The following is an 11,023-nucleotide window of genomic DNA, read 5'->3' on the forward strand; positions in this document are numbered from 1 at the left end:
CTTTTCTGTCTGACCACAGTGCTCTTTGCTATAACCTCTTTCCATGTCAGGAACTGTCCAGAGCAGGAACAAATCCCCATAGCAAACCTATCCTGCTCTGGACAGTTCCTGACATGAACAGAGGTGTCAGCAGAGAGCACTGTGGTCAAACAGAAAAGAACTTCAAAAAGAAAAGAACTTCCTTTGTAGCATACAGCAGCTGTATTGAAAGGATTAAGATTTTAAGATAAAGGATTAAGATAAATAGAAGTAATTTACAAATCTGTTTAACTTTCTGGCCCCAGATGATTTAAAAAAAAAAATTGTTTTCCACCGGAGTACCCTGTTTTCTATATACTGGTGTCTACTATAACTGTTATCCTGCCTGTGATGATAGGAAGTACTCTGGGAGGGGGCACCATGTCATATACAGTATTTGGCTCTCTTTCTCTAAACTCCAGCCGTTCTGTACTGGTGTCCTTGATCTGATTAACAGTATGACCTCTATCACCATTTCTCTAGGCCTCTCCTGCTCTCCATTCTCCCTGCTGGACCAAGTCACTACTTTGCTTCTGGCAGCAAAAACGTTGATCCCCTGCCTATGGCGGTCCCTGCATCCCCTTACCCTCTCGGACTGGCTTCGGGAAGTCACCTACCTATGTAGAATAGAAAGGCTCATGGCAGATTCTAACTGACTGACAGACCTGACTGACAAACATGATTCATAAGCTGTGGGCCCATGGATCACAAATTTAGACTGCTGCACCTCCATAAACAATTCTCCTTTCCTCATTGGTGTTGTTTTGCCACTCCTCTCTTACCGCCCTTGGACATTTTAAGGAGTACTCTTTCCCAGAGGAGCGTCCTGACCTACAAGGTGTCCACTCTGTCTTTTTCCTGCCCCCCTTTTTCTCACCCCTTTCCTTCTCCTCCCCTTTTCTACTTGCTCCGAGTCCTTACTCACTCCAATGCTAGGTTTAAAGTAGGGTTCCTTTATACTGTGTCTTGCACTTGTTGCTGTTTACTGGTACCTGGAACACTGGAATTCTTGTCTCTACACACCTACGCTGTCACTACCGATGTACTATGTTATGTTTTGTATACATTATTTTTGTACAATTTAAGTTTATTGAAGCCAATAAAAATCTTACTTAGAAAAAAAAAAAAATAATAATTACTTTGCTGGGAAGTGATCTGTACCAAACAGGAAGTCTCAGATTAGTTGCCGGGAGCTTGTGATGTCATAACCCTGCCCCCTCATGATGTCACTCTCCACCCCCTCAATGCAAGTCCATAAGAAGGGGGCGTGACAGTTTTTTTTAAGGCTTTATTAAGTAAAAGAAAAACTATAGCTAACCTGTCTTCGGGTTGTGTCGGATATTACAACTTGGCTCCATTTACTTCAATGGATCTGAACTGCAATTCCACACACAACTTGAGGACAGTTGTGGTGTTATTTTGGAAGAAATCAGCTCTGTTATTATAGTCCTGGATAGCCTATTTAAATATATATAATAAAATGAAAAATTGTATCATAACCAAAAGTTCTTGCAAAATATGTTCAACATAAACATTTGATTTAAACAACAGATCATTTTCTCATTACACATTCCCTTGCTTAAACTGCTTAAAAGCTAAATTATGGTAATGTTTATCTAATCTCTATCTCATCCAGTTCAATAGAGTTGAGTTCTGTTCTTTTAAACCAGCAATTGGTTAGATGAAGGAGAATCAAAGAGAATTGCTTCCTCAGAGTGGTTGTTACGTAAACGACGTACATGGAATGCAAAGTTATGCAACATATCCAGAAACAATACAATAAAACTGAATTGAAAATATAAAACTGTGTTTGTAGGTTATTGAATAGAATGTATACAAAACATGTAAGAAAAGAGACAATGGTGTACTTTATCACTCTATAATAGGGTTTTAGAGAGCTCGATGAGTTTTGGGTAGATCTCATCATACTAATGTGAAGACCCAGAGAGATAAGAAGTAGCAGAGATGACATCAAACATATAATAAAAGGCAAACAATTAAAAAAGTAATAGGTAATTCGATTAAATGCTTGATTTGCTTCACAATGACTAAATAAACACAGTTGGGTGGAATTCATGGAAACTGAAAAATATCCGATGAAGTAGCTTAATGAAGAGCAAACAATGGAAACCAGAACAATGGCAACTATCAGGATAAATATGTGTTTTGTAATAGTAACCTTCAGCCACAGAAAGATGGTATTGTGAAGGGTTAAGATCTTGAGATATAGGACAACGGAGAGTATAGTGGATAACCAGATGGAGGAAAAGACGGTAGAACTGAATATGATCTCCATGAGTGTGTAGACAACCACGCGGATCATTTCAAGAAAAATCAGCAGAAGAACTTTCATCTGAATAAAGAATTGTAAAGTCATCTTTGATATGACGATGGAGATGATGACTTGGTCAGACGTGGACATGGTTCTTCCTTTCCTCCAGTCCATAACATAGACAGCTATGATGAACACGTGAGTCATCAGTCCAATGAGAAAACCAATAATTGTCACAACAAAAAGAGCCATGATGCGAATAGAATATCCTGTAACCATTGTGGTGTCCACCTCTTAGTGATACCAGTGATTTGTGCTCAGGAAAGGTATTCCAGGCTGTTATCCATTTACCGGGAGCGATAATGCAAATGATAATGCAAAAATGTTCCCTTGAGCAAAAAAAAAACATATTTTCCTGAAAGACATTTGTGTTTGTGTCCTGAAGGACTTGTGTCCTGAAACGTCCACATGCATGCCTTGAGCTTACCTGTTTTATCTGATGTGGCAGGCATGAGTTGTTATAGCCATACTGATTCCAATTTCTTCAATGGAACAATTTCCTGATGCTGCCTATATTTCCCATAAACCCAATTCTTTTCAGAGAGAGGGTGTGAAATTTGATCACTGCATCTGGTCATCTAATTTGGCTGCTGGCCTGTGGGTGCTGGAGGTCACCCAGCTGAACAGATAAGACTCATAAATGGGTTGGTGTCAATTCCCATTTTGTGCAGTTTTCATGCATTTGTGTCATGAACAGGGGGCAGGGAGAAGTGAGCCCTAAACTGTCCCTAGAAACACTCTCTCTGCCTACTTGCCCAGACACCCTATCAGTGAATGACAACTAGGAGCCAGTCCCTTCCTGAGCTAAAGTGCCATGGTGTCAAGGTCAACAAAACAAATGGAACCGTACATAGTCAGGGAACAGGTCAGGAACATAATGGGAATACAATAATCAGAACAGATATCTAAAAACAAACAAGGCAGGATATAGCATAGAAACAAAACTGGTCAGGAAATCTGAGAACACTGTTAACACTGGACACAGAACAAAGAGCACACAATATACAAACAGATACAAGTTCAGAGGACACAGATCAGTGTTAAAGCACAGAGGACACTACAGACCAATGGTAATGTACAGAGGACACTATAGATCAGAGATTGTGTACACTATGATCAGTGATCATGTACTAAAAACAAAGGATCAGTAATCATGAACACACTAGAATCCCCACTCCAAACATGGAGGGCTATCAATACCAAAGCCAAATAGACTCCAAGCCAGCAGGTACTCTCCACTGAGTGATCAGAGTACTGGCCTAGAAGGTAACAGAAATACTCAATACAAGTAAACACGGGTACAGGACTGATATAACACATACTAGGATATATTAAGATAAATGTAGAAAGAACATACAAAAAAATAAAACCTGACAAATGTACTAAAACCAAGCAGGATAAGAACTATATCTCAAACAGGACAGGTAACCATGGTAAAAACTAAGGACAAACAGACAAAAACTAAACTGCATCATAAACCAGACATTGTCAGAGTAAAGCTCAATTACCAGACCCAGAGTTCCAGCAGAGCTTGGGTTTTAAAACCACCCCCGAGCTCCCATAGGCTGAGAGCAATAATGCTTCCAACCCAAGGTAGAATTAGCACAAACACTGTTCAGACATAAACACAAAGTCTGAACAGGACCTAAGATAGAAAAATGCAAACACACAGAAACGGACATTACACTCTTCTTATGTAAAGCATAATATTTTAAAGAAATCTCACCAAGAGAAATTGATTTGACCTATAATCACAATTCAGGTGTTCTATAAAGATTTGAAGTCATTGCGCTGTGTTCACATGTTGAGTTTTTAAAGCATTTTAAAACCTTTTTACTGAAATGAGGCTATGCTTTCTATGATCTAACAAAGTCTTGGTTAAAACTAACCATTTTACTGTGATTTGTGCAATTTGTACAAATCACAGTAAAATGTTTTGTACAATTGGGGTAAAAAAGCACAAGGTTTGATAATTTTTGGAGAATCATAGCAAAAAAATTGACAGCATAGAAATAACAGCAACAGTTTTCAGATGATGTGAAAAGGGAGGGGTATACTGTATTTGACATACATCTCAGTCTCATAGAAATATCAACAGCAGTATACAGATAGAACTGAGGGGGGAGTTGTATCGCTATTATATATCCTAATCCTATAGATATAGCAGCAGCAGTATACAGATAGAACTGGGGGGGAGTTGTATCGCTATTATATATCCTAATCCTATAGATATAGCAGCAGCAGTATACAGATAGAACTGAGGGGGGAGTTGTATCACTACTATATGTATGATAATCCATGAGGAGGGGAGGTGTATAACTATTATATCTCTTAATCCTATAAATATAGCAGCAGCAGTATACAGATAAAGCTGGAAGGGAGGGGTATAACAACTACATATCCTGATCCCACAGAGATAGCAGCAGTATACAGAAAGAGCTGGAGGAAAAGTGTATAACTACTATACATCATGATCTAATAGAAATACCAGCAGTATACAGATAGAGCTGGAGGGGAGGTGTATAACTACTATATATATATATATATATATATATATATATATATATATATATATATATATAGTCTACAATTCATAAGCAGTCGAATAACCAGCAACATAAGGTGATAGGATACAGGAAATATACTGTATACAGACATGGCCGGGTCTATATACTGTCCTTCACACTGTCCTATATACTTAAAGTTGTAAAATTATATGTTTAATATACAATATAACTCATGCAAGGTATTTTGTGATACAAGATGGATGCCGTGACTTTTAGGAAAGTTAAGCTATAGCTGAATACTATAGATGGATATTGCTGAGGTATGCATAACACACTATACTATTCTAAGTTAATCACAGGCCTACCATATATGTGAAGGGTAGTAATGTCCAATCAGCATACAAGTTAAGCATGACATAATGTATACACCCATTAGTTAAAGATATACTCAAACCAACCCACTGGGAAGAGATATATAGAGACAAGTATATTTATGAATAAAAGACATAGTATAACCCAGCCCACATATGTAAAGAACACACCCATAAGTATGGTATAAAAGAAGACTGCAACACCAGGGGGCAGCATCATTAACCCCTTAAGGACAATGGACGTACTCCTACGCCCCCGTTTCCGAGTCCTTAAGGACCGAGGACGTAGGAGTACGTCCTGTCCTTTCCCGGCCCCCCGCCGCTAGCCGGAGGGGAGCCGGTGCCCGATGCCTGCTGAAATCGTTCAGCAGGCATCGCGGCATATCGCCCAGGGGGGTCATTATGCCCCCCCATGTCGGCGATGGCAACAGATCGCTGGACAATTCAGTCCAGCGATCAGCGGTGATTCCGGGTCAATCGGGTCTCCAGTGACCCGGTGACCCGGAATTACTGGCTGATCGGGGCCGTCAGAGACGGCCCCGAACAGCCAGAGCCTGCAGGGGTGAGGTGGCACTGGTGCCACCTCACGATCGCCCTGATTCGTCGGCCGGATTACCGGCCGACCAATCAGGGCGCCTGCTGCGGGTGTCACTCCCGCACCCGCTCCGCCCCTCTTCCGGAGGACGTGAGCGGGTGCGGGACGTGCACCCCTGGTGCTGGGGACCCCGATCCCCGGCGTTAATGTTGGGATCGGTGCCCCAGGAGCGACGACGGCGGCGGCGGTGGGACTGACCTGTGCGGCGATCAAGCAGCAGCAGGAGGTGAGTGACAGCCTCCTGCTGTTGCTTAGCAACAGCTCCCAGCATGCAAAAAGGGCATGCTGGGAGCTGTAGTTATGCAACAGGAGGAGGCAGACCACCACAACTCCCAGCATGCACTTATGGGCATGCTGGGACTTATGGTTTTGCAACAGCTGGAGGCACATTCTTTCTATGGAAAAGTGTACCTTCAGCTGTTGTGTAACTACAACTCCCAGCTTGCACAAACAGCTTAAGTGCATGCTGGGAGTTGTAGTGGTGCATCTGCTGGTTGCATAACTACAACTCCCAGCATGCCCGTTGGCTGTCGGTGACTGCTGAGAGTTGTAGTTTTGCAACAGCTGAAGGCACACTGAGTTAAGTAGCAAACCAGTGTGTCTCCAGCTGTTGCATAACTACAATCCCCAGCATCCCCAGCCAAAGTAGTATGCCTCCCGCTGTTGCATAACTACAACACCCAGCATGCCCTTCCGCTGTCCGTACATGCTGGGGGTTGTAGCTTTTGCAACAGCTGAAGGCACACTGGTTGCAAAACACTGAGTTTGTTGCCAAACTCGGTGTTTCACAACCTGTGTGTCTCCAGCTGTTGCAAAACTACAACTCCCAGCATGCACTGATAGACCGTACATGCTGGGAGTTGTAGTTTTGCAACAGCTGGATGTTCCCACCCCCAATGTGAATGTACAGGGTACACTCACATGGGCGGAGGATTACAGTAAGTATCCGGCTGCAAGTTTGAGCTGCAGCAAATTTTCTGCTGCAGCTCAAGCTGCCAGCGAGAAACTACTGTGAACCCCCGCCCGTGTGACTGTACCCTAAAAACACTACACTACACTAACACAAAATAAAATAAAAAGTAAAAAACACTACATATACACATACCCCTACAATAAAAATGAAAAACGTCTGGTACGCCACCGTTTCCAAAACGGAGCCTCCAGCTGTTGCAAAACTACAACTCCCAGCATTCACTTATAGACCCTACATGCTGGGAGTTGTAGTTTTGCAAAAGCTGGATGCCCCCCCCCCCAATGTGAACGTACAGGGTACACTCACATGGGCGGAGGATTACAGTAAGTATCTGGCTGCAAGTTTGAGCTGAGGCAAATTTTCTGCCGCTGCTCAAACTGCCAGCGAGAAACTACTGTGAACCCCCCGCCCGTGCGACTGTACCCTAAAAACACTACACTAACACAAATTAAAATAAAAAGTAAAAAACACTACATATACACATACCCCTACACAGCCCCCCTCCCCTCCCCAATAAAAATGAAAAACGTCTGGTACGCCACTGTTTCCAAAACGGAGCCTCCAGCTGCTGCAAAACAACTACTCCCAGTATTACCAGACAGCCACTGACTGTCCAGGCATGCTGGGACTTTTACAACAGCTGGAGGCACCCTATTTGGGAATCACTGACATAGAATACCCCTATGTCCACCCCTATGCAAGTCCCTAATTCAGGCCTCAAATGCGCATGGCGCTCTCACTTTGGAGCCCTGTCTTATTTCAAGGCAACAGTTTAGGGTCACATATGGGGTATCGCCGTACTCGGGAGAAATTGTGTTACAAATTATGGGGGGTATTTTCTGCTATTACCCTTTTTAAAAATCAAAAATTTTTGGGAAACCAACATTTTAGATAACATTTTATTTTTTTTTTTTACATATGCAAAAGTTGTGAATCACCTGTAGGGTATTAAGGTTCACATTACCCCTTGTTACGTTCCCCGAGGGGTCTAGTTTCCAAAATGGTATGCCATGTGTTTTTTTTTTGCTGTCCTGGCACCATAGGGGCTTCCTAAATGCGGCATGCCCCCAGAGCAAAATTTGCTTTCAAAAAGCCAAATGTGACTCCTCCTCTTCTGAGACCTGTAGTGCGCCAGCAGAGCACTTTTCATCCCCATATGGGGTGTTTTCTGAATCGGGAGAAATTGAGCTTCAAATTTTGGGGGGTATTTTCTGCTATTACCCTTTTAAAAAATGTAAAAATTTTGGGAAACCAAGCATTTTAGGTAAAAAAAAATGTTTTTTTTTTACATATGCAAAAGTCGTGAAAACCTGTGGGGTATTAAGGTTCACATTACCCCTTGTTACGTTCCATAAGGGGTCTAGTTTCCAAAATGGTATGCCATGTGTTTTTTTTTTTGCTGTTCTGGCACCATAGGGGCTTCCTAAATGCGGCATGCCCCCAGAGCAAAATTTGCTTTCAAAAAGCCAAATGTGACTCCTTCTCTTCTGAGACCTGTAGTGCGCCAGCAGAGCACTTCTCACCCCCATATGGGGTGTTTTCTGAATCGGGAGAAATTGGGCTTAAAATTTTTGGGGGTATTTTCTGCTATTACCCTTTTTAAAAATGTAAAATTTTTGGGAAACCAAGCATTTTAGGTAAAACATTTTTTTTTTTTTTACATATGCAAAAGTCGTGAATCACCTGTGGGGTATTAAGGTTCACTTTACCCCTTGTCACGTTCCCTGAGGGGTCTAGTTTCCAAAATGATATGCCATGTGGTTTTTTTTGCTGTCCTGGCACCATAGGGGCTTCCTAAAGGTGACATGCCCCCAAAAACCATTTGACGCTCCTTCCCTTCTGAGCCCTCTACTGCGCCCGCCGAACTATTAACATAGACATATGAGGTATGTGCTTACTCGAGAGAAATTGGGTTTCAAATACAAGTAAAAATTTTCTCCTTTTTACCCCTTGCAAAAATTCAAAAATTGGGTCTACAAGAACATGCGAGTGTAAAAAATGAAGATTGTGAATTTTCTCCTTCACTTTTCTGCTATTCCTGTGAAACACCTAAAGGGTTAATACACTTATTGAAAGTCATTTTGAATACTTTGAGGGGTTTAGTTTTTATAATGGGGTCATTTATGGGGTATTTCTAATATGAAGACTCTTCAAATCCACTTCAAACCTGAACTGGTCCATGAAAAATAGCGAGTTTGAAAATTTTGTGAAAAATTTCCAAATTGCTGCTGAACTTTGAAGCCCTCTGGTGTCTTCCAAAAGTAAAAACTCATAAATTTTATGATGCAAACATAAAGTAGACATATTGTATATGTGAACCCAAAAATGTTTTATTTTGAATATCCATTTTCCTTACAAGCAGAGAGCTTCAAAGTTAGAAAAATGCAAAATTTTCATTTTTTTCATCAAATTTTGGGATTTTTCACCAAGAAAGGATGCAAGTTACCATAACATTTTACCACTAAGTTAAAGTAGAATATGTCACGAAAAAACAATCTCAGAATCAGAATGATAACTAAAAGCATTCCAGAGTTATTAATGTTTAAAGTGACAGTGGTCAGAATTGCAAAAAACGCTCTGGTCCTTAAGGTGTAAAATGGCCTGGTCCTTAAGGGGTTAAGGAGACCTCACTCATTCATGGAGGACGAGGAAGCCTCAGTCATGAAGAACCAAGGATGAAGTAAGCCAAGCCAAGCTAAGAGGAAGGAGGCTGAGCCAGACCAGTCTGATGAAGGAGGAAGCCATCTTAGATGAACTTTCAATGATGGATCCAGCCCACACAAACCTCAGTTGGTGAGATGGTTCTAAGAACATGCCTACACTTCCTATGGTTATTATTGTAATACTTAAGCAAGAACTGTTATTTACATAAGATTTATTAGTTTGTTCTGTCAGTCATATTTGTCTATGAGCCTATAATAAATGTATGATTGTTTACTTAATTTGAAGTAATCCGAGTAATTCATTTATTCTCCAATGGTGACTATACCTGCGTCAAATGAAATTTGACCAGTATAAGAATGTAACAGAAGTTGACATTGTTGCTCCTCTTCTCATCAGAACAATTGTCTTTATCACCTGATATACTGGATCATCCTTTATATCACATAAAATATCTCATTATTTCTTTATTTGCTTAAGCAGTCCTGTTACCATTCTGGAAGATCAAAGGGGATACGTTTCGGATCGCAGGGCTTTGACCGCTAGGACCTCCCTCTGCGATCTGGATAATGGGACCCCGAGCCTTTTTGAATGGAGTAGCACCTCTCATATGAACACTGCCACTCCATTCATTATCTATGGGAACACTGAATATAGTCATGTAGATTGTTGCACTCCTATAGACAGTGACTGCAGCAGCGGTGTGCATGTGCGCTCTGACACTATATCACTAGAAATGGGCATTTTTTTTTAAAGGTTGGTTCTGCTGGTTTGCCAAACACTGTCCCTCAAAGGGTTTCTCCTGTGGAAAACATTATTATTATTTTTTTTTAATCAACTGGTGTAAATTACTTCTACAAAAAAATCTTAATCCTTCCAGTACTTATCAGCTGCTGTATTCTCCACAGGAAGTTGTGTAGTTCTTTTTAGTCTGACCACAGTGCTCTCTGCTGCCACCTCTGTACGTGTCAGGAACTGTCCAGAGTAGAAGCAAATCCCCATAGCAAACCTCTCCTGCCATGGTCAGTTCTGACATGGACAGAGGTGGCAGCAGAGAGCACTGTGGTCAGGCTGGAAAGAACTGTACAACTTCCTGTGGAGCATACAGAAGCTGATAAGTACTGGAAGGATTAAGATTTTTATATAGAAGTTATTTACAAATCTGTTTAACTTTCCTTCACCAGTTGATTGGAAAAAAAATGTTTTCCACCGGAGTACCCCTTTAAAGTCCTAATAGCCCTCTATAACACTGATAGACCACCTTGGAGTGCATCTAATAACTTCTGAGCCTTTTTTAAGAAAAAGTTAATCTTAAAGTTACAACTACATGAATGTATATTGTTTATAATTTTAATTACACAACTCAATTATGAAATATGGCAATAAAAATATATTAAAAAATTACATTTTTAAAATGATGGCCTGTTAAAAATTGTAAATATAATCAATACAATTCACATCTGAGCCGACTAGTTCTCACAGATCATGTTCTTTTGGACATTAGATGACCTTAACCCCTTAACCCTTTAACCCCTTAAGGACCGGGGGTTTTTCCGTTTTTGCATT

The sequence above is a fragment of the Hyla sarda genome, chromosome 3 (assembly GCF_029499605.1).
Source record: "Hyla sarda isolate aHylSar1 chromosome 3, aHylSar1.hap1, whole genome shotgun sequence".
NCBI lineage: Eukaryota > Metazoa > Chordata > Amphibia > Anura > Hylidae > Hyla > Hyla sarda.